Raw genomic sequence first — 23158 nt, 5'->3', positions numbered from 1 at the left:
CTGGGTTTATTTCTGGGGTCTCTATTCTGTTCCATTGGTCTGTATGTCTGTTTTGGTACCAATACCACACTGTCTTGATGAGTGTGGCTTTGTAATATTGTCTGAAGTCTAGGAGAGTTATGCCTCCTGCTTGGTTTTTGTTCCTCAGGATTGCTTTGGCAATTCTGGGTCTTTTGTGGTTCCATATACATTTTTGGATTGTTTGTTGTAGTTCTGTGAAAAATGTCATGGGTAATTTGATAGGGATTGCATTGAATCTGTGGATTGCTTTGGGTCATATATCCATTTTTACAATATTAATTTTTCCAACCCAGGAGCATGGAAAAATTATATAAAAATTATATAAGAAATTTCCATTTCTTTATATCTTCTTTAATTTCCTTGACTAATGTTTTATAGTTCTCGGCATGTGAGTCCTTTACCTCCTTGATCAGGTGTACTCCCAGGTATCTGATTTTTTGGAGTGCAATTTTAAAAGGTATTGTATTTTTGTATTCCTTTCCTAATATTTCATTGTTAGTGTACAGAAATGCGACTGATTTCTGAAAGTTAATCTTAAATCCTACTATTTTGCTGAATTTGTTGATCAGCTCAAGTAGTTTTTGGGTTGAGTCCTTAGGGTTATCTATATATAGTATCATGTCATCTGCATACAGTGACAGTTTTACCTCTTCTCTTCCTATTTGCATGCCTTTTATTTCTTTGTTTGTCTGATTGCTGTGGCTAGGACTTCCAATACTATGTTGAATAACAGTGGTGAGAGTGGACATCCTTGTCTTGTTCCAGATTTTAGTGGAAAGGCTATCAGCTTTTCTCCATTGAGTATTATATTTGCTGTGGGTTTGTCATAAACAGCTTTGATTATGTTAAGGTATGTTCCCTCTGAACCCCCTTTGGTAAGAGTTTTTATCATGAATGGACGTTGGACTTTGTTAAATGACTGTGTCAAGTGCTTTTTCTGCATCTATTGAGATAATCATGTGGTTTTTGACTTTTCTTTTGTTAATGTGGTGTATGACGTTGATTGATTTGCATGTGTTGAACCATCCTTGTGAACATGGGTTGAATCCCACCTGGTCATGGTGTATGATCTTTTTGATATATTGTTGGATTTGGATGGCTAAAATTGTGTTGAGTATTTTTGCTATATTCATAAAAAATATTGGCCTATAGTTTTCTTTTTTGGTGGTATCTTTGTCTGGTTCTGGAATTAGGGCAATGGAGGCATCATAGAATGTCTTTGGGAGTGTTACTTCTTCTTCAACCTTTTGAAAAAGTTTGAGGAGGATGGGTATAATTTCCACTTTGTATGTTTGGTAGAATTTGCCCGTGAAGCCATCTGGTCCTGGACTTTTATTTTTAGGGAGTGTTTTTATGACATATTCAATTTTGTTTCTAGTGATCGGTCTGTTCAGTTGATCTATTTCTTCTTTTTTTTTTTTTTTGGTCTTTTTTGTTGTTGTTGTTGTTGTTGTTGCTATTTCTTGGGCCGCTCCCACGGCATATGGAGGTTCCCAGGCTAGGGGTTGAAGCTGTAGCCACTGGCCTACGCCAGAGCCACAGCAACGCGGGATCCGAGCCGCGTCTGCAACCTACACCACAGCTCACGGCAACGCCGGATCGTTAACCCACTGAGCAAGGGCAGGGACCGAACCCGCAACCTCATGGTTCCTAGTCGGATTCGTTAACCACTGCGCCACGACGGGAACTCCTGATCTATTTCTTCTTGATTCAGTTTTGGCAGGCTGTCTTTAGAAAGTTGTCCATTTCTTCCAAGTTGTCAAATTTGTTGGCGTACAATTGTTCATAGTATTCTCTCATGGTTTTTTGTATTTCTGTAGTATCTGTGTGACTTCTCCTTTTTCACTTCTGACTTTGTTTATTTGGGTTTTTTCTCTCCTCTTCTTGATGAGTATAGCCAGAGATTCATCAATTTTGTTTACCTTTTCAAAGATCTTGGTTTTACTGATTTCTTCAATCATTTTTTAAATCTCTATTTTATTGATTTCCTCTTTGATCTTTATGATTTCCTTCCTTCTGTTGACTTTAGGTTTTTTTGTTCTTTTTTTTCTAATTCATTTAGATGTTGGGTTAAGTTGTCAATATGAGATTTTTCTTCTCTTTTGAGGAAGGCCTATATTGCTATGAATTTCCCTCTTAGTGCTTTTGTGGCATCCCATAGATTTTGAGTGGATGTATCTTCATTATCACTTGTCTCAAGGTATTTTTTAATTTCCTTCTTGATTTCCTTATTGACCCATTGGTTTTTTAGTAGCATGTTGTATAGTCTCCATGTAGTAAGTTTTTTCTCATTTTCCTGTGGTCAATTTCTAGTTTCATGCCATTGTGGTCGGAGAAGATATTGAAATAATTTCTATATTCTAATTTCAAATTCTAATTTGTTGGGGTTAGCTTTGTGCCCCAGTACGTGATCAATTCTTGAGAATGTTCCATGTGCACTTGAGAAGAATGTATATTCTGATTTTTTTGGATGTAATGTCCTGAAAATGTTGATTAAATCTAAGTTTTCTATTGGGTCCTTTAGGATCTCTGTTGCCTTATTGATTTTCTGTCTAGAGGATCTGTCCATTGTTGTGAGTAGGGTGTTAAAGTCTCCTACTATGATTGTATTCCCATCAATTTCTCCTTTTATGTCTGTTAGTATTTATCGTAGGTATCTGGGTGCTCCTATATTAGGGGCATATATATCAACAATTGTAATATCCTCTTCTTGAATGGATATTTTAACCATTAAATAGTGTCCTTTGTCTTTCTTAATAACCCTCGTTTTTTTTTTTTTTTTTTTTTTTGTCTTTTGTCTTTTTTTTGGTTGTTGTTTTGTTGTTGTTGCTATTTCTTGGGCCGCTCCCGCGGCATATGGAGGTTCCCAGGCTAGGGGTTGAATCGGAGCTGTAGCCACCGGCCTACGCCAGAGCCACAGCAACGCGGGATCCGAGCCGCGTCTGCAACCTACACCACAGCTCACGGCAACGCCGGATTGTTAACCCACTGAGCAAGGGCAGGGACCGAACCCGCAACCTCATGGTTCCTAGTCGGATTCGTTAACCACTGCGCCACGACGGGAACTCCGACCCTCATTTTAAAGTCTATTTTATCTGATATGAATATTGCAACTCCTGCTTTCCTGTCTTGTCCATTGGCATGAAATATCTTTCCCCATCCCCTTAATTTCAATCTACATGTGTCCTTTGCTCTAAGGTGAGTTTCTTGTAGGCAGCAGATTGAAGGTTTTTGCTTTTTTATCCAATCCGCCACTCTGTGTCTTTTGATTGGAGCATTTAGTCCCTTGACATTTAAGGTGATTATTGATAGATACATATTTATTGCCATTTTAAACCTTTTTTTACCAGTTGATTCTGTTTCTCTTCTTTTCTTTTTTGGGTTGGATGGTTTCCATTTATTTTATGCTTGAGTACTTTTCTTTTCAGTTTTTGTAAATGTAATGTTTGGTTTTGATTTGTGGTTGCCCTGTTTTTTAAGCACGTTAAGCCCTTCCCATATCTGTTTGATTTTGCCTGATAGTCATATAGGCTCAGACACATCATTAAAATAAAAAAAAGAACCTGTATTTTCTTACTTTCCTTCCCCACATTGTATGATTTTGATGTCTTTTTTTTTTAACATCTTCATATTTAGCTCTGTATGCTGGTTTTTTTTTAAGTGATTGCTTTCCAACTGTGGTTTCCTCCATCCTAATTCTTCTTTTTCTCTTTTCTCTCTCTCTCTATTTTTTAATTTAGAGAAGCCCTTTCAGTATTTCTTTTAGAATCTCTTTTAGCTTTTGTTTGTGGAGAAATTCTTTATTTCCCCTTCTAATTTAAATGATATTCTTGCTGGATAGAGTATTCTAGGTTGCAATTTTTTTCCTTTCAGCACTTTAAATATATCTTGCCACTCCCTCTGGCCTGTAGTGTTTCTGTAGAGAAATCAGCTGATAGCTTTATGGGGGTTCCCTTATAATTAACGCTTTGCTTTTCTCTTGCTGCCTTTAGAATCCTCTCTTTAACTTTTGCCATTTTTATTATAATATGTCTTGGTGTGGGTCTTGTTTGGGTTCAGCTTGTTTGGGGCCCTCTGTGCTTCCTGTACCTTGATATCAGTATGCTTTGGATTTGGAAAGTTTTCAGCCATAATTTCTTCAAATATATTTTCAATTCCCTTTTCTTCTTCTTTTCCTTCTGGAATCCTATTATGCGTAGATTGGCCCGCTTTATATTATCCCATAGGTCTCTTATATTGCTTTCATGTTTTTTCACGTCATTTTCTGTCTGCTGTCCTGATTGAGTGATATCCATTATTTTATCGTCCACGTCACTAATTCGTTCCTCTGCTTTATTCATTTTGCTCTTTGTTGCCTTAAGCTCAGTTTGTATCTCTGCAAATGAATTTTCTAGTTTTTCTTGGCTCCTCCTTATGTTTTCTAGTTCCTTTCTAAAGGAAATTTGCATTACTGTTAATATCCTCTCTTAATTCCTTCAACATTTTCAATACCTCCCTTTTGAACCCCATGAATGTCAGACTGCAGAGGTCTGTTTCATTGTTGTCTGCCTTAGGTGAATTCTCCTGTTCCTTTAACTGGAGATGGTTTCTGTGCTTCTTCATCTTGCTTGTGTTTTTCTTTCTCTGTGAGTTCGGGGAAGCCAAACTGTAGTCTTGTGATGTTATTTCTATGCAAGAATACACCTTTGTATTTTTGGGGGGGTTACTATTTATTTTTGGTGTGGGAGTTTGAGTATTTGCTGTCACTTTCTTCGGTGTGAGCAGGCTGTTGTTCCCAGGATGCTCAGTGTGTTTTCAGGGAGAAGGAGGCAATGGGTAGGGCCAGCAGTCAATGCCTGGTTGCTGGGCTCTCAATAGCAGCAAAGACCTCTGGAGCCTGAGTCTCAGCACCCAACCCCTGCCCAAGCGTTTCAGGCCGTGCTGTCAGGGCCTGTGGTTCAGATGATCTGTGTGGCTCTCACTCTGCTTTGCTGTTCTCAGTCCAGCTGCTATGCTTCTCTGGGCAACTTTGAGGTGCCGCTAAGTCAGCTGATCTTTCGTCAGTTAGGTGGCTTCCCAGGAGGTGGGTTCCTTTTCTCCTTCACAGCTCCCTCTTGGGAATGCTAGTCCCATCCTGATTCCTTTTCTCTCTCTCTTTTTCTTTTGTTCTATGCAGTTATGTCAAGAGTTTCTTGCCCTTTTTGGAGGTTTAAGTTCTTCTGCCAGCATTCAATTGATGTTCTGTGCAAGTAGTTTTACATGTAGATGTGTTTTTTTTGATGCGTTTGTGGGAGAAGATATGCATGACCTCTTACTCCTCCGTCATCTTGCTCTGCCAATTACTACTTTCAAAAAGAGGTTTTTGTGGAGTTCCCATTGTGGCTCAGTGGCTAACGAATCTGACTAGGAACCATGAGGTTTCAGGTTCAATCCCTGGCCTCGCTCAGAGGGTTAAGGATCTGGCATTGCTGTGAGCTGTGGTGTAGGTCACAGACGTGGCTCGGGTCCTGAGTTGCTGTGGCTGTGACATAGGCCAGCAGATATAGCTCCAATTAGACCCCCTAGCCTGGGAACCTCCATATGCTATGGGTGCGGCCCTAGAAAAAGGCAAAAAAAAAAAAAAGTTCTTTGTGAAACTAAACATACTTTGCCACATGACCTGGCGATTGCACCCTTGGGTATTTACTGAAATGAACTGAAAACTAACATCTATATAAAAACCTGTATACAGATATTTTAGCAGCTTCATTCATAATTGCTAAAACTTGGAACTAACCAAGTCACCTTTCAGTAGGTGAATGCATACATAGCAGTGGTATAATGGAAAATAGCTATACCATGGAAAATAATTCAGTGCTAAAAAGAAATGAGCTCTCAAGACATGAAAAAAACATGGAGAAAAACTTAAGCGCTAATTTACTAAGTGAAAATAGCTAATTTGAAAAGGTAATATACTATATGATTCCAGCTATACGTTAACATTCTGGAAAAGGCAAAACTATGGAGAAAATAAAAAGATCAGTGACTACCAGGGATTAGCCAAGAGGAAAGAGGAATAGACAGAACATAGAGGGTTTTTAGGGTAGTGAAACCAATCTGTATGATATTATAATGATGGATACATATATTATGCCTTTGTTAAAACTCATTGAATTTATAAGACCAAGAGTGAGACCTAATGTAAACTCCGAACTTTGTTGATAATGATGTATCATTGTAGATTTCTTGATTGTAATAAATGTACAATTGTGATGCTGGGTGTTGGAAGTGGGGGAGGTGGAAAATGTTTGGAGGCGGGGGGTATAAGGGAACTAATGGTACTTTCTGCTTAATTTTGCTGTGAACCTAAAACCACTCTTAAAAATAGTCTATTGAAAAGGCAAAAAGGCCAAAAAAACAAAAACTGTGAAAAACTTAAACCCCATACCTTATATGAAATGAACTCAAAATGGATCGTAGATTTACATATAAAACTATAAAGCTTTTAGAAAAACATGTAGGAGAAAAATTTCACAATCTCAGGTTAGGTGAAGCATTTTTAGACACTAAAAACATGATCCATAAAAAAGTAATTAATTGATAAATGAGAAGTAAGTTACAGACTAGGAAAAAATATTTCCAAACTACATATTTAATAAGGGACTAGTGTCTAGAATACATAAAGAGTTCTCAAAACTCTGCAATAAAACATCAAACGCTCTGATTAGAAAACAGGCAAAAGACTTGAAGAGACATTTCGCCACAGGGAATATACTGGCTCAGAAAAGCACATGAAGAAACTGTTTGGCATAATTAGCCATTATGAAAATGCAAATAAAACACACCATGAGATATTATGCCTATTAGACAGCTGAAATAAAAAAGAGTGATCAGGAGTTCCCATCATGGCTCAGTAGAAAGGAATCTGACTAGTATCCACAAGGACGCAGATTTGATCCCTGGCCTTGCTCAGTGGGTTAAGGATCCAGCATTGCTGTGAGCTGTGGTGTAGGTTGCAGACATGGCTCAGATCCCAAGTTGCTGCGGCTGTGGTGCAGGCTGGCAGCTACAGCTCCTATTGGAACCCTAGTCTGGGAACCTCCATATGTCACAGGAGTGGCCCTAAAAAGACAAAAAAAAAAAAAAAAAAAAAAGTGATCATACCAAAAATTGGTGGGAATGAAGAGAACATACATTTTTCATACATTGCTGGTGGGAGTGTAACATGTTATAGCCACTGGAAAATAATTTGGCAGTTTCTTATAAAACTTAATGTGTAGTTACCTTACAGTTAAGTAATCTCACTTTTAGGCATTTATTATCACAGAGAAATGAAAACTTAGGTGCTACAAATCCTGAAATACAAATGTCAATTCGTCATTATTTGTAGTAGCCCCAAACTGGAAACAACACAAATGCCCTTCAGCAGGTAAATGGTCAGACTGTGGTACATCCATACCATGGACTTCTATAGAAATACAAAGGAACATAATTTTTTTTTTGTCTTTTTAGGGCACATGGAATTTCCCCAGCTAGGGGTTGAATTGGAGCTGCAGTTGCCAGGCTACACCATAGCCACAGCAATGCCAGATCCGAGCCTCATCTTCAGCCTACTCCACAGCTTGCAGCAACACCAGATCTTTAACCCACTGAACAAGGCCAGGGATGGAACCCACATCCTCGTGGATACTAGTCGGGTTCTTAAACCTCTTAGCCCCAACGGGAACTCCAGGAACAGATTATTGATACCTATAAAAACTTGGATGGATCTCAAAGGAACTATAATGAGTGAAAAAGCCAGTCTCAAAGGTTGGCTAGTCTGTAACTTGCTTCTCATTTATCGATTAGTTTTTTTATGAGTCATGTTTTTGTTTTTGTTTTTACCACAATTAAAAGAAATTCAAATGTTTTTGTTTCTCCGACCCCAGTCAGATAAAAGCTATTCCAAGTCCACACAATGTTTGGCAAAGCAAAGTTTGGGCACACGGTTCCAACACAATGTTTGCAAACACCAACAAACAGATTGCTTTCCAGTTTGGCTTTTTTTTTTTTTTTTTTTTTTTTGTCTTTTTGCTATTTCTTGGGCCACTCCCACGGCATATGAAGGTTCCCAGGCTAGGGGTCGAATCGAAGCTGTAGCCACTGGCCTACGCCAGAGCCACAGCAACGCGGGATCCGAGCCGCGTCTGCAACCTACACCAAGCCCACAGCAATGCCAGATCGTTAACCCACTGAGCAGGGGCAGGAACCGAACCCGCAACCTCATGGTTCCTAGTCGGATACGTTAACCACTGTGCCACCACGGGAACTCCTCCAGTTTGGCTTTTGACTGCATTTTCTCACAGGAGCAGTGTTATGAATAATACCTTGTCAAGTCAAAAAAGCCTCCTCAATCTATAATGTACCTGAAGGATAGTACTAGGATACTAGGGCTGCCGCTATGGTTACCACCAAATGCATTTTCTCTGAGAAACTGAATTCAATTTTCTCAATGGAAGTGGGATGCTTCCTCTTCCCACTTTCCTCTCCTGGCTGAAGAGGGCTTTCCACATACAGCCGTTTGTATGGGAGACACAGATGTAAAGGGAGTGCTTCCTGCAGAGAAAATAAAGGCATGATTTCTGTGTATAGAAGTAAATCTGACTAGAACCTACAAATGGAAAAAGATTATATAATCTATGATTCCATTTATAAAACATTCTCTAAAAGACAAAATTTGAGAGGTGGAGATTAGATGAACAGTAGTTAGGGATTAGGGATGGTGGGGGAAGGGTAGAAAGAGGGAGTCCCTTTGTGGTGATCAATCCTTAAAAACAATTTTTTTGGGGGGGGGGCACACCTGCCACATATGGAAGCTCCCAGGCCAGGGATCAAACCTGATCCTTAACCTGCTGCACCACAAGGGAATACCTAAAAACACTTTTTTAAATTGTGATGTAATTGACATGTAACATTATATTATTTTCAGGTGTACAACATAATGTGGTAATTAATCTTGATTGTGGTCATGGTTATAGGAATATATACATGTGATCAAATTGCATAAAATTATAGATTACACACCCACACATACAAATGAGTGAATGTATATTAAAAACAAGAGATCTGAGTAAGATCTACAGATTGTACCAATATCAACTTCCCCTTTTTGGTACTGTGTGCATTATTATAGTTATGGTAGATGTTACCACAGGCGAAAGCTTGGCGGAGAGTACATGGGACTTCGTTACATTATTTTTCAACTGCCTGTGAGGCAGCTGAGTTCAAAATTAAAACAAATGGCATAGGGAAGATCTTTTCTTTTTTCTTTAATAGGAGTGAATTTTCAAATACCTAGGAGGGAGTTCCTGTTGTGGCTCAGTGGGCTAAGAACCTGACTAGTATCCATGAGGATAGGGGTTCGATCCCTGGCCTCACTCAGTGGGTTAAGGATCCAGCATTGCTGTGAGCTATGGTATAGGTCACGGATGCGGCTTGGATCTGGCATTACTGTGGCTGCGGGTACAACTCCAATTTGACCCCTAGCCTGGGAACTTCCATTTGCTGAAGGTGCTGGCCTAAAAAGACAAAAAATAAAAATAAAATAAAATACCAAGGAGTTGCCCACAACCTTCACATGAGTCAACATGATAGCAAAGCTGCCAGTAAGACACATAAAAATTCTCGTTGCTGATTTTAGTTCTATGCTGGCAGCTCAAAGAAAGGAGGGAAATTTGAGGGGTCGCTTCATTACAGGGTGACAGTTATTTTCTTCTTAATGTCAGAGCAGGATGTGGAAACTGTCATAAAAAAGTTTAAGGAACTAGTGATTTCTTTATGAAGGAAAGAGATTTTGTAGTAGCAGCTACATTTGATTTTGTGTAGCAGCTCTTTTCATATGTTTTGAGTGCTGCCATGGAGACAAAGTAGATATTTTTAAAGGGTGTCTTGGGACAGATGGCTGGGAGGTTTGGGGAGACAGAGGGAAGATGAAACATACAGACCAGTGGAATAGAATAAGGATCCCCCAAATCAACCCTCACATATACGGTCACATAATTTTTGAAAAAGTACCAAAATAATTCCATGGGGAAAGAACAGTTTTCAACAAATGGTACTGGGAAACTGGATATCCATATGCAAAAAAAAAAAAAAAAAGTTAATTTTTACCTAACACCATATATAAAAATTAACTCAAAATGGATCAGGAACCTAAATGTAAGACGCTAAAACAATAAAACTCTTGAAGGAAAATATAGGATAAAATCTGCCATGACACTGGATTTGAAAATGATTGATTGGATATGACACCAAAGGCAAAGGGAACAAAAATAATAGACAAATTGGACTTCATGAAAATTTTAAAAATCTGCACATTAAAAGACACTATCCAGACTAAATAAAAAAACCACAGAATGGGAGTTCCCTTCATGGCTCAGCAGTTAACAAACCCGACTAGGATCTGTGAGGATGTGGGTTCCATCCCTGGCCTTGCTCAGTGGGTTAAGGATCTGGTGTTGCCATGAGCTGTGGTATAGGTTGCAGAGGCAGCTCGCATCCTGAATACTGTGGCTGTGGTGCAGGCCAGCAGCTGCAGCTCCAATTTGACCCCTTGTCTGGAAACCTCCATATGCTGGGGATGCGGTCCTAAAAAGAAAAAGAGCAAAAAACTAAAAAAAAAAAAAAAGAAAAAAGAAAAAAGAAAAGAAAGAAAAACCCTCAAAAAACAACCCCCTCCCCCACAGAATGGGAGAAAATATTGCAAATCATATGTCTTTTCTTTATTATAGTTGATTTACAATGTTCTGTCAATTTCTGCTATATAGTAAAGTGACCCAGTCATATATATATATATATTCTTTTCCTTACATTATTTTCCATCATGTTCCATCATAAGTGATTAGATAGAGTTTCTTGTGCTATACAGCAGGATCTCATTGCTTATCCACTCCAAGTGCTATAGTTTGTATCTACCAACCCCAAACTCCCAGGCCATCCCACTTCCTTCCCCTCCCCACAAGTTTGTTATTCAAGCCCATGAGTTTGTTTCTTTTCTGTGGAAAGGATCGTTTGTGCCGTACATTAGATTTGAGATATAAGTGATATCTTGTAGTATTTGTCTTTCTCTTTCTGACTTATCTTCACTTAATATGAGAGTCTCTAGTTCCATCCACATTGCTGCAAATTGCATTTTTTTTTTTTTTGCTTTTTTTAAGGGGTGTACCCATGGCATATGGAAGTTCTCAGGCTAGGGGTTGAATTGAAACTGTAGCTGCCAGCCTATGCCACAAGCACAGCAATGTGGGATCCGAGCTGCATCTGAGAATTGCGCCACAGCTCACAGCAATGCTGGATCCTTAACCCACTGAGCAAGGCCAGGGATCAAACCTGTGTCCTCATGGATACTAGTTGGGTTTGTGATTGCTGAGCCACGATGGGAACTCCCCATACCACATCTTAATTGATTCATCTGTCAGTGGGCATTTAGGTTGTTTCCATGTCTTGGCTATTGTGACTAGTGCTGCAATGAACATACAGGTGCATGTATCTTTTTCAATGAAAGTTTTGTCCAGATATATGCCCAGGAGTGGGATTTCTGGGTCATATCGTAGTTATATATTTAGTTTTCTGAGGTATTTCTATACTGTTTTGCATAGTGGTTTTACCAATTTACATTCCCACCAACAGTGTAGGAGGTTTCTCTTTTCTCCACACCTTCTCTGGCATTTGTTATTTGTTGACTTATTAATGATGACCATCTTGACAGGTGTGAGGTGGTACCTCACAGTAGTTTTGATTTGCATTTCTCTAATAATCAGTGATGTTGACCATTTTTTCATGTGCCTGTTGTCCATCTGTGTATTTTCTTTGGAGAAATGTCTATTCAAGTCTTCTGCCCATTTTTCAATTGGGTTGTTGGATTTTTTGCTGTTGAGTTGTTTAGGTTGTTTGCATATTTTAGAGATTAAGCTCTTGTTGGTTGCATTGTTTGAAACTATTTTCTCCCATTCTCTAGGTCATCTTTTTTTTATGGTTTCCTTTGCTGTGCAAAAGTTGTAAGTTTGATTAGGTTCCATTGGTTTATTTTTGCTTTTATTTCTGTTGCCTTGGGAGACTGACCTAAGAAAAAATTTGTATGGTTGTCAGAGAATGCTTTGCCTATGTTCTTTTAAAGGGGTTTTATGGTGTCTTGTCTTATGTTTAAGTCTTTAAGCCATTTTGAGTTTATTTTTGTGCATGGTGTGAAGGTGTGTTCTAGTTTCACTGATTTACATATAGCTATCCAGTTTGCCAGCACCACTTGCTGAAGAGACTGTCTTTTTCCCATTTTATATTCTTGCCTCCTTTGTTGAAGATTAATTGACCATAGGTGTCAATTATTTCTGGGTTTTCTAATCTGTTCCATTGGTCTGTATGTCTGTTTTGGTACCAGTACCACACTGTCTTGATTACTGTAGCTTTGTGATATTGCCTGAAGTCTGGGAGAGTTATGCCCCTTGCTTAGTTTTTGTTCCTCAGAATTTCTTTGGCAATTCTGGATCTTTTATGGTTCCATACGAATTTTTGGATTGTTTGTTGTAGTTCTATGAAGATGCCATGGGTAATTTAATAGGGATTTCACTGAATCTGTAGATTGCTTTGGTGAGTATGGCCATTTTAATGATATCAATTCTTCCAATCCAGGACCATGGGATATCTTTCCATTTCTTTGAATTATCTTTTATTTCCTTGATTAATATTTTATAGTTATCAGCAGCATAGAAGTCTTTTACCTCCTTAGTCAGGTTTATTCCTAGGTATTTAATTTTTGGGGGTGCTATTTTTTTTGTTTGCTTTTTAGGGCCACAACTGTGGCATATGCAAGTTCCCAGGCTAGGGGTCAAATCAGAGCTACAACTCCTAGCCTATACCACAGCCACAGCAATGCAGGATCTGAGCCATATCTGCAACTTACACCACAGCTCACGGCAATGCCAGATCCTAGACCCACTGAGTGGGGCCAGGGATCAAACCCACATCCTCAAGGATACGAGTTGGATTCGTTTCTGCTGCGCTACAATGGGAACTCCAGGGGTGAGATTTTAAAAGGTGTTGTATTTTTATATTCCTTTTCTATAATTTCACTGTTAGTATACAGAAATGCAACTGATTTCAAATGTTAATCTTGTATCCTGCTACTTTGCTGAATTCATTGTGTGGGGTCCTTAGGGTTTTCTATATATAGTATCATGACATACATACATGATATAGACACATGTATAGATACATAATGTATAGTCTCATGTCATCTGCACAAAGTGACAATTTTACCCCTCCTCTTCCAATTTAGATACATTTATTTCTTTTGTTTTTCTGTGTCTAGGACTTCCAATACTATGTTGAATAAAAGTGGTGAGGGTGGGCATTTCTTGTTTTGTTCCAGATTTTAGCAGGGAGGCTTTTCTCTGTTGAGTATTCTATTGGCTATGGGTTTGCCACAAGTGGCTTTTATTATGTTAAGGTGTATTCCCTCTATACCCACTTTGGCAAGAGTTTTTATCATGAATGGATTTTGGATTTTGTCAAATGCTTTTTCTGCATTGCAAATAATATATCTCGTAAGAGTTTACTATCCAGAATATATAGAGGGCTTCTAAAACTCAACAATGACAACAAGAAACCAATTCGAAAACGGGCAAAGGACTTAAATAGACATTTCTCCAAAGAATATATAAAAATGACAATCAGCCCATGAAAACATGCTCAATATCTAAACATTAGATAAATGCAAATCAAACTTCTAGGAGATACTATTTCATACCCATTAGGATGGCTACTTTCAACAAACTAAGAGAAAACAACAAATGTTGTCAAGGATGTGGAGAAATCGGATCCCTTATACACTGTTGGTGTGAATGTGAAATGGTACAGCCACTGTGGAAAACAGTATGGTGGTTCCTCAAAAAATTAAAAATAGAGTTACCATATGATCCAAAAATCCCACTCATGGATATATATACCAAAAGAATTGAAATCAGGGTTTCAAAGTGCTATGAGTATACCTGTGTTCATAGTGGCATTATTCACAACAGCCAAAACATGGAAGCAACACAAGTGCCCATAAACCAGTGAACAGATAAGCAAAGTGTGGTATATTGATACAAAGGAAGATCACCAAAAGAAAGGAAATTCTGACATATGCTACAATATGGTGAACCTCTAGGACATTATGCTAGGTGAAATAAGCTAGTCACAAAAAGACAAATGCTGTATTGTTCCACTTACATGAGATACTTAGAGCAGTCAGAATTGTAAAAATAGAAAATAGAATGGTGGTTGCCAGGAGCCGGAGGGAGAATGCGGAATTATTGTTTAATAGGTATAGTGTTTTGGTTTTATAAGATGAAAAAAGTTATGGGGATGGATGGTACTGAAGAGTGCACAACAATGAGAATGTATTTAACACTGCTGAATTGCACACTTAAAAATGGGTAAGATGGTAAATTATAGGAGACATGTATTTGACCAGAATTTAAAAACAAAAAAAGAAAAAAGGGAGACTTGACACAGATGGCTGGGGGTGCTGGGGATACAGGGATCTCCAAGGTTTAGGCAGCACTGACCCTGTGTGCAGGAAGTACAGTGAATGCTCCATCAATGAGAATGTTTGAGCAGAGACTCGAAAAATGTAACTTTGCCAAAGAAAAAGTTCCTATAGTGAGTGATCTCTAGAGTCGGTGACAACTCCAAGATTCAGATTCTATGTGCAACTGATATAGGCTAGGCCTTGCTGTTACGAAGGCATAGAGTGGTCATAATCACACAGTACCCAAGAATCCACACTCTGGCCAGAATCAGGAAACCAAATATTCCCGAATCCCCTCCTCAGCAGGATCATGATTTCATGCAGCTGAATTATTTCCCAGGTGCATGGTCAAGGCCCCTAGGGGAGCTCATCTTCTTTCTAAGGTCCCATGAGCAAAGTTTTGGGAGAGGATGGGGCTGTGGTGGTGGTGGGCATTGTCTCATCACTGACCAGGGCTCTTCCTGCTGCCAGCCCATCCTTTAGGGGAGGTCATAGGCATGGAAGGGTTGTGCTCATAGTGGGTTTCTCTCTCCAATGACCAGGGCTCCTTCCTGGTCCCTTAGGGCCCTCGGGAGATGGGATGGGGTGGGGTGGTTGGGGTGGTGGTTCTCTGCTCTTCCTGGGTACTTCTCTCTGTTGGGTGTTCTCCTTATGATCTACCTAAATACAGAGCTCGTCCTCTCAACCACACCCCTGTATGATACTTCACACTTTTGGGTGTGCTGCACCCATGGCATGTAGAAGTGCTTGGGCCAGGCATCAAACTCACACCACAACACTGACATGGGCCACAGCAGTGGCAACACCAATCCTTAACTCCATGAGCCACTAAATCCTTCCTTATATTATACTCATACATCATCTACCAACAGGTTTGGACACAGCATGAGATCATGATAGATATTTGCTATTACAAATATCCTGGGAAAGTCTTACAGAAAGAGTTCATGGGTGGTCATCAGGTCTCAGAAGAGGTTGGTAAATAATCTGTATTTTACTTGTGGAAGGAGTACTAAATATTCTAATGATTAATGTATCTTGTTGAATTGCAGCTATAGACGCTGGCCTATGCCACAGCCACAGCAACTTGGGAGCCAAGTCACATCTTCGACCTACACCACAGCTCACAGCAACACCGGATCCTTAACCCACTGAGCGAGGCCAAGGATCAAACCTGCATCCTCATGGATGCTAGTCAGATTTGTTTACACTGAGTCAGGACGGGAACTCCCTGTATAGTATCTTAGAGTTACCTCCTATCCTGGGAATAAAGGGTCCCTTTAGGAAGCTATACCATTCACTATAGTTACACAATATAACTTAACATGTGGTTTATGCAAGACATGCTGTTATTCTCATGTTTCAAGCCCCTGCCCTAAGGAGCTACCTTAGCAGGGGCCAGAAGGTCAGAGAGAAGTTCTGAAGAGGAAAACAAAATCATGCAAATCACCTTTGCTTGAGCTTGCCCCTCCTCTCATAGAACAGACCCTCAACCCACTATCTGCATAACAATTCCACGCAGAAGCAAAATCATATCACAGGGCACTAATATTCTATATACTCATCCTCAGAGGCCCAGAGCCACACAGTTTTCATGGTCATGCATAAATATTATTGTTTTTGTCTCAGAAGTCTTCAAGGAGCACTCAAGAAATACTTTGGCTTCTGTTAGAGTATACTTTCCCAGCCTGGTTTAGAGGAAGGCAATGTATTTGCCTGAAGATATAGATCTTCTCAGATCCCAAGCTTCTTAGACATTTCTAGTAAGTCTGGGTTTACAACATTTGCTATGGACACATAAGCACCATAAAAATAAATCCTAATAATTACTGTTGCTGATACTAAATACTGACACGTAGGAATTTAATTTATACTTAACTTCTATCAGCTCATATGTTCATACACATTTCAACACACAGAGCGTAGTCTAAGTTTTACTACATAGAGTTACTGCCAATAGCTACATTCACAGCAGTATCGTTAATAAAACCTTCAACTCAGGGGTAGATCAACTTAAATGAGAAACCCAGAGAGAATAAATAACTTGTAAAAGTGGTGTACAGAGTTTTTCATATTCCTGCTTTCAATATCTTGTATAATCAGTTTTCACATGTTAGAGTTTGAGTAAATTCTTAATAGAGCATATGAGCATATGAGCATCACTTGAGAGTAGAAGACATTACTAGATTTTTGTTTTTGTTAGATCATTTTAAATTATGTATGTGGGAAAAGAATCTGAAAGAGAATGGATGAAGGTCTATGTATAACTGAATCACTTTGCTGTAGAGCAGAAATTATGACGACCTTATAAATCAACGCTACTTCAATAACGCTTAAAAAAATTATGACATATTTCAAATATATAGAAAAATACAGACTTCTGTTTCTGATAGCATGGCTGACTTTTCTGCTGAAATCAACTGAAAGCACAGAATAAGAAGATAATCTTTGTTTTTCTTAAATTATTGACAACATGGCAAGAAAATAAGGGACATCCATGCTAAGCAACAGGTTGAGGGGGACCCCCGGCAAGGGAGGGAGGGAGGGAGAATACTGAAGCCAACTGTGCCTTGGAGACATTTGCCCAACTGGGCAAAAGCGCACATGTGTTTTCATAGCATCATGCGGAAGGGAGCCCTGGAGAGAGAGTCCTGGAATCACTCAAGAAGAGCAATCTGAAAGGGGGTTCCTGGATCTAGGACATCAAAGGACTCTACCCTCAGTGTAAAGCTGAATAAGTAAACTCGCCACCACCCCATCCCAGTGAACACCAAGAAAATGGCCAAGGAGTTCCCATCGTGGCTCAGTGGTTAACGAATCCGACTAGGAAACATGAGGTTGTGGGTTCGATCCCTGGCCTTGCTCAGTGGGTTGAGGATCCGGCGTTGCCATGAGCTGTGGTGTAGGTTGCAGACAAGCTCGGATCCTGCATTGCTATGGCTGTGGTGTAGGCCGGTGGCTACAGTTCCAATTAGATTCCTAGCCTGGGAACCTCCATATGCCATGGGCAAGGTCCTGGAAAAGACAAAAAGACCAAAAAAAAAAAAAAAAAAAAGGAAATGGCCGAGCTAGAACCCTGGTGTTGAAGAGAGGAGGAAAAAAATGTCTCCTCAGAGAAGGTAAACCTTGTTCCTGCCCAGACATCAGTTTGCAGGCTGCCTACCCACACCCTGGGTGGTCTGAAAAGACTCAAGGCAACAATTGCGTTTCCAGCCGTCCCAGCTTATTAATTTTTTCAGCCAGTTTGCAGAAGCAAATGGAAATCTTCCCTGGAGGAAACGACCTCAAATTCCCACAGATAAGCTCTGAGGAAAACAAGCCACCTACAGTAAAACTTTGCTAAGCACAAAGGAAACCAGGCACCGCGACTGAGAAACAAACAATAATAACAAAAAACATCAGCTATTGGAAACCACACACATATCATAAAGCAAGTTTAACATACTTAAAAAAATAAAAGCTTAAGCCTGTGGGCAGGGATGAGAAACTATATAGATTTAAAAAGAATCAAATGGAACTTAAAGAAATGAAAAATATAATTGGATTATCAATTCAAAAAAACACATAGAAACCACTGACATTCAGAAGAAAATGTACAGGTATCTGCAGCCTACTTTGAAATATGTAAAAAATCAGACGTGATTGGATGCGGAGAAGGATGGACAGGTCTGTGATAAATTAAGAATAGTAAAATGTAACAAAAAGATCCACAGCCGTAGTGGATACGAAGGGAGAAACAGGATAGTTTCTGAATGATCCTGAAAATGCTCTGGGTTGCCTGGCAAGGAGTTAATGGAGTCAGTGTAATTTGTAGCCCCGGGGAGGATCTTTTATGGCTGTACCTCCCAGATGTTAGCAACTGGTGCTCCTGTCATGGATGTGCAGCTTCCTTGAACATCTGTCACCCTGGCCCATCTGGTATCCCCACCCCACTCCCCACTCATAAGCCGGTTCTTTTGCTAGCCTTATAAAAGGCAAGTGGGTTTCTTCTCCTAGAGCATGACCCACAGTTATTCTTTAATCAATAGAAATTGATAAGAAGCTGGAGTTCCCATCATGGCTCAGTGGTTAACGAACCCGACTGGTATCCATGAGGACCTGGGTTTGATCCCTGGCCTTGCTCAGTGGGTTAAAGATCCAGCATTGCCATGTGCTGTGGTGTAGGTCAAAGATGTGCCTCGGACCTGGCCTTGCTGTGGCTGTGGTGCAGGCCAGCAGCTACAGCTCCCATTCGACCCTTGGCCTGGGAACCTGCATATGCTTCGGGTGCAGCTCCAAAAAGACAAAAAAAGAAAGAAAGAAAGAAAGAAAGAAAGAAAGAAAGAAAGAAAGAAAGAAAGAAAGAAAAGAAATTGATTAAAAGCAAAATAAGGGGTTCAGGCATGGCTTTAGTGGGACTTGTGCTATAGCACAAGGAAGCAGAAACAAGTAACAGGTTCCCTTGCTCACAGGGGCTGCTGGTTCCTTATATGGAGTGAGAGTTAAGGCAGATCAGTGGGTTGGGTGGGAGGGGTGGCTCAGGCGGTCTGCCACCCCCTTGGTGATGCTGTATGCAGGGATCATGCAGAGTACCCTAATTTTGTTCCCTGCACCTCAGACATGGCAGTTGGTTTGTGACCTTTTTGTGTCTTATTGTTCATAATTATCGCACCCAGCAGGCGTGCAGTTATTTTTAGTCCCTTCTAGTTTCTTTGCATCTATTGCTGGAGGAGACCTTTGTCCAGGTGCAAACATTCCAGTAAAAGGTCCCTGGTCCCAACCTGCCTTGGTTATTCCAGCCACATTCAGCACAAGCATCCCTCTTCTTGGGAAGCTGAAAGCCTGGAGATCTGATACCTGCTGCCCTCACTGCTCAGGCCCCAGCATTTCCCCGGGCTCCTCTTCAAACTGAAGGTCGGAGATTTCCACATACCTTTCTCAGTAACTGGTAGATCAAGCAGACCAGTAAGGATTTAGATTTACCCAAACCAATTCACAAAATCGATATAACAGAAATCTATAGAACAATGCACGCTACCTACATTCTTCCTAAGTACAAAGGACCAAAAATGAAAATTGACTAATTGACTATATAATGGGCTATCAAACAAGTCTTTTTTTTTTTTTTTTGGCTGTACCTGCAGCATGCAGAAGAACCCGAGCCACAGCGGTGACAACACCAAATCCTTAACCTGCTGAGCCACCAGGGGATTCCCTGAAATAAGTCTTACCAAATTTCAAATGATTAATGTAATACAAATCACTGACCACAGCAAAATTAAAGATTAATAGCAAACTAGAAAAAATTCATACATTTGGAAATTAAGAAACATAGTTCTAAATAACTCATGGAACAAAGAAGAAATCATAAGAGAAAGTAGAAAATAGTTATAATTGAAGGATAATAAAAATTGGTGTATCCAAATGTGTGGGACACAGCTTTAGGAAACTGTATAGTCTTAAAGGCATACTATATATTTTAAAAAAGGCTAAAATTGCTGGGTTAAGCATCCATTTTAAGAAGTTAGAAAAAAAAGCTAAAGTCAATAATGCAACAAATATTTATGGAGGACCTAATAGGTGCCACACACATTTAGGAGTCCTGCGAATACAGCTGTGAATAGAGGCAGGTGGGGATGGAGCATTTAGGGCCGTGAAGCAGTGGGGTTTTCACTCTGAGTGAGATGGGAGCCATTGATAAGTTTGAGCAAAGGAATGAGGAAGACCTAGACCCCTTGGCTGCCCTGCTGAGAATATACTGTAGGAGCAAGGTCAGGGATACCTTTAGGGGACTCTTGCCATCATCCAGCCAAGAGACGATGGTGGCTTGAGCAGGACCTTAACAGTGGAGTCAGTGAGACATGGTCAGATTCCATAACAGCATTTTTTAGATTTTTTTTAATTGAATGAAAGATTCCTTTTTTGGCCATGCCCACGGCATGCAGAAGTTCCCAGGCCATGGATCAAACCTGCACCATAGTAGGAACTCAAGTTGCTGCAGTGACAATGCTGGATAGTGAACACACTTTGCAACCAGGGAACTCCCATATGAAAGATTTTTTAAATTCCATAGTGCTTTACAATTTTCAAAAGATTCACAAAATGATTTCATGTAATCTGCAAATAACCTTTTTTCCCACCTTCCCCATATTGCTCCTCTCCCCCCGCCCTGCCCCCCGGTAAACACTAGTTTGTTCTCTCCACAAGTGAGTCTTCTTTTTTGTTTTATTCACTAGTTTGTTATATTTTTAAGATTCCACAGACGTGATATGATACAGTATTTGTGTTTCTCTGACTTACTTCACTCAGCATAATACCCTCCAAGTCCAACCATGTTGTTGCAAACAGCAAATTTCATTCTTTTTAATGGCTGAGAAATATTCCATTGTATATTATGTGTCACATCTTCTTTATCCAGTCCTCTATCAATGGAATTTAGATTGTTTCCATGTCTTGGCTATTGCAAATAGTGCTGCTACGAACATGGGGGTACATGTATCTTTTGGAATTAGTGTTTTTGTTTTTTTTAAGTACATTTGGCAGGAATTTCCGATGAATTGGATGTACTGTGGGAGAAGGCTGAGTCAAGGTTAACTGCAAGGATGTTGGCCAGGGCAAACAGAAAAATAATTTCATCTCCTGGGATGGGGACAGCAGTGGTCCAGTTCCGACCAGGCCGAGTTAGAGAGGCCGGTGATCTACCTGAGTGGTGGTTGAATATATGAGTCTAGAATTCAGGGGTGAGGGCCAGGCTGGAGGTAGGCTCCAGTGACATGTAAAGCCTGGAGCCTGGGTGGGGATCTCCAAGGAGGACAAACGGAGAGGAGATCCATGGTCTGAGCTCTGGGGCTCTTCCACCATCAAGAGGCTGGGAAGAAAAACAGGAACCAGCAAAGGAAGCTGCGAAGTGGCCAGCAAGGTGGGAGGTGTGTTAGTCTGGAAATCAAATGGAGAGACTGTTTAAGGAGGTGAAACTGATCCCAGAAGAGGAAACCCAGATGGCTAATAAGACTACAAAGAGATGGGTATGTAAGGCTGTCAAACACATTCACAATGAACTTCACACAACAGCTTGCACTCAAGATCAGCAAGAAAGTCAGCGAATTCCATGACCGGCAAAGATGCAGGAACACGCACAGCTGCTGAGAGCATCCACTGTGGGTCATTTTAGAATCTGGCTGTGCTTAGCAAAGTAAGATTGTAACCATGGTAAGATCTAAGAGATGTACTATGTATCTCAAGAGATTCCAGCTCAGGCCCACGGGGCGGGGGGGGGGGGGGGGGGGTGTGGCGCCGCAGGCGAAAGGAGGTTCATGGCAGCAGGTGGGTGGAAACAGTCAAAAGTCTCTTTCAGAGGGGATGGAGAAGTAAAATGCGGTGGAAGCAATGTTGAATGGGGTGCTGTAGCTGGAAACAACCACCAGGATGTCAACTCAGACCATGAATAATAATACATCCTTAAGAAATAAAACTCAGCCTGAGCTTTCAGACTCAACATCACTGAAGTGAATCATGAAATACTACTACGTATATACATTTCCAAGGACATGTATTCAATTCATTAGATTTGGTGCCTCTAGGAGAAAGAGGAATGTAAGTGCAGATGGTAGGGGATAAAGGAGAAAAATAACATAAAACAAGAAAAGGTTTTGCATGGACCTGAGGATGATTAAGCAACTCAGCATACCCTAGACTCCCAGTCCAAATAAAGGTGTTCCTCTTGCTCAAATCCAGCTGATTTAAGCATTTGAAGAGTACATGTTTAGGGATTAAGGCAGCTATATTCTGAGAATTTTATATACAAGTGGGTATGCCAAGTGTTAGTTGTCTCCAATGTGAATTTTCCTCTTATTCCTTAGTAATCCATCCTCCAGCTTCCTTTGCTGGCAGGCATATTTATGACTAATTTCTGGCCAGTATTGTATGGGACTTCTGGGAAGGGTAGTCAAAAGGGGCAGGGACATGTGCTAACTTCTCTTCCTTCACTATTGTCGGTTCGGAATGTAGACACAATGGCTGGTACCCTAGTGGCCATTTGGGACCATGGGGTAGCTTTAAGGATGGAGGCCACATGCCTATCAAGACAGGAACTGGTGCTCTGATCATCCATGAAGCTGCTGTTCCAGAACTCGATGGTCCACATCTGGCCCTCTTTTATGTGAGAGAGGAACACCCTTCCAGTCTGTTTAAACCATTTTATTTTGGATTTTTCTGTTATACGGAGCCAAATATTCTCCTAACTGATAAGATAGGTTCTGAATAGATGTCATATCAGAAAGGATTTCATTTTTTTTGATTCTTTTGTTTCTTAGAGGAAAGGTTTATTATTATTATTGATATTATTATTTTGGCTATGCCTGTGGCATGCGAAATTTCCGGGGCCAGGTACTGAACCCATACCACAGTAGTGACCTGAGCCACAGCAGTGACAACACCAGATCCTTTACCCACTGCACCACCAGAGAATTCCTTAAGATCCTTTTAAAAATGCCCTCCTGATTATTCATTTATTTGGTGTTTTCAGAGGGCAGAAGTTACTACTCTAGGGAAACTTGTTTTAACTTTTAGGTATTTTTTTCAATTATAGAAGAATCATATCACGTAAAGTACACAATGACCTGGACTAGACTTTGAGGCGAAGCAGAGGCTTGGCAG

Source organism: Sus scrofa, chromosome 13 (assembly GCF_054392235.1).
Source record: "Sus scrofa isolate SSC_HxYL_T2T_F1_AM1 chromosome 13, Sscrofa_HxYL_maternal_Yorkshire_Landrace_v2.0, whole genome shotgun sequence".
Taxonomy (NCBI): domain Eukaryota; kingdom Metazoa; phylum Chordata; class Mammalia; order Artiodactyla; family Suidae; genus Sus; species Sus scrofa.
This window is presented reverse-complemented; position numbering follows the sequence as displayed.